We start from the raw sequence: 2,473 nt of genomic DNA on the forward strand, positions 1-2,473 counted from the left end.
TAAATAATAAAACCTGTTTTAAAGTAAAATTCCCAAAGGAAGCGTTTTTTTTTGACCTTACGAGTGACCGTAACTCTTGAATAGGCCGATGTATTTTTTGCATGTTATCCAACAACGAGGGCACAGGTTAATCGCGTACATTATTCAATCAATTGTTCCGCTGCTTTATAAAGCGGAATATTCATAATTGTTACATGATTCGAAGAAGATAATAGCTCAGCTGTTCGAAGTTTCAGACGTATAGTGCATAGGAATCTAAGAAATGCCACTTCAGTTGCGTTGAGTTTTAATTACTTTCGACTTCCATTTGACGGTTCATAGGAATTTTCGGTGTGACCAATCGCCTATCTGCATGTAAGTATTGTACAGTTTGAGACAATGATTTTCGACCTATTTTTTACTGTGTTAGTTTCCCTTAGGGAGGCATGACCCGAAAATAGTAATAAGATCATTTCTTCAATGATCGATTGACATGTTCGAGTAAATACTAACAGATTTTCTATAAATGCTCACAAATTGAAACCTTCATTAGTGGTATTTTACATTTTAATTACATTTTTAACACGAAGTATGCAGAAACATACATATACGTATACACAATTTGCAGAAACTCGAATATAATTACTGGTAGAATAGCTTGAAAACGCTTGGAAAAACATTTATGGTATTTTATTTGTACGAGATTCCAGCAGGAAGAAGGAATTTTTCGTGTATCGTAGGAAATTTCATTATTTCTTAACGGAATTTTAATCGAAAACTCGCACTTCGACCAATTATGCAGAGAATTGAATAATATCAGTCAGAATAGTTTGCAGACGCTTGAAAAGCTTAAGGGAGTTTTCTTGATAATTGAATTGACGAAAATTTAGCTAAAAGGGTCTAGCCGGATAAAATGGCAAAATGTGCCCCTGAACGAAATTCAACTTGCCATGAGCCATTCGATAGAGTGTCCAAAGAAAACGTTCTATGTCAATTTTCAACCCTCTATCTCAATCCGGATGGTAGTTATGGGGGTTAAACAATTCTACTTTTGATAAATAACTTCTTCCAATAAATTCTTAATATACCAAATTATCACGAATGCAAAACAGCAAAAAGGGTGTTTATTCACTGGCATAAAAAACCCCCACAGTGAAAGAAAAGAAAATCTTCGAGCGAGCGGTCATTTGGCTTTGTCTTGCGTCCTAACGAACACGGAATATTTTAATATGTTCGTTATTTACGAGTGAGTGAGTTATAATCCAATAGCGGCAGTGGAATTGTTCCGCGAACGGTATTCCGATTGGAACTAAGAATTAAAATAAAAACGTGTATCCAAATTTTCAATTGCAAAGTGCAACGTGATAGTGGATTTGTGAAATGAAAAGTGGCAGTGAATTTGGAAAGTGCAAAAGTGACAACTTTTGTTTTGTGAAAATTTGCCAGTGGGAAAGTGACAGTGATCGTGATGATAAGGAATGAATCGTCAGATGCAAGTCACTGACTTGCTCCAAGCATCAGCTGCTGCGAGCCATGTGTGCTATCTTCTAGTGCCGAAGGTCAAGCCATTGACCCATTAACGTTCTTCTAGGAGCAGGTGCACTGACCATCGAAGAAGTAAGTCCACCTCTGATTCTTTTCACATTTTTCATAATTTTACCTACCCTGTAATTTGTAAAGTTGTTTGTTATTTCATTGAGCATGTTACATTTGTTCAGTGAACGTAAATAACAACTAATCGCTTTCTTTCTTCTGATATTTAACCAATTTGTTAGTTCGTTTTTGCATGCAACATTTCTTTAATGCTATGCTCTCGTCACGAGCGCGACATACGGGCGAGACAACGCACGAGGCGGTTGCCGCACTCCTGCCCGCCTTGTATACTCGCGCTCTGATTAGTCGGGGATTTTTGTTAATAACTCAATAACTACGCCTCGGACAACTTTTTCGCAAAGAAAAGAGTTGTTTAAAATCACCTCAGCTCCTCGTCATTTTCGGGCGTAGTAGTAGTTCTGGGACACCCTGTATACAATATGCATACATTGATTCAACATCAGCAATGCATGCACCTACCATAAAAAAAGACATCAGCGCCCAAAATGTTTTTTTTAAGAAGTTACAGTCACTTGGAATTTTTGAAAAATCAATTTTTTTCTTACATTTTCTAAAAGTATACCATTTCAAAAATGGGAATCTCAAAATTTCATCGAAATCGGAGCATATTTAACGGAGATACACGAATTCAACCGAAGGTGTCTCGAGCGTGTTTGTAGTAATTGTTGTAATCATTCAGTAATTGTTGTAATATTATTTGCTAAAAATGGGAAATAATAAAGTAATGACAGCAGACAACAACAACGAATCGCCGTCCATAAGGTTTCTATTGGAAAAGAAGGGTTACTTTATGATCCTGGAATTGATAACTCGATGTAAGTTGGAAAATAAAATTCTTATATTCTTGCATTTACAAGATTATAATATTCTCTCTCTCTCT

The sequence above is a fragment of the Ceratina calcarata genome, unplaced genomic scaffold (assembly GCF_001652005.2).
Source record: "Ceratina calcarata isolate Rehan_Ccalc_2016 unplaced genomic scaffold, ASM165200v1 scaffold658, whole genome shotgun sequence".
Lineage (NCBI taxonomy): Eukaryota > Metazoa > Arthropoda > Insecta > Hymenoptera > Apidae > Ceratina > Ceratina calcarata.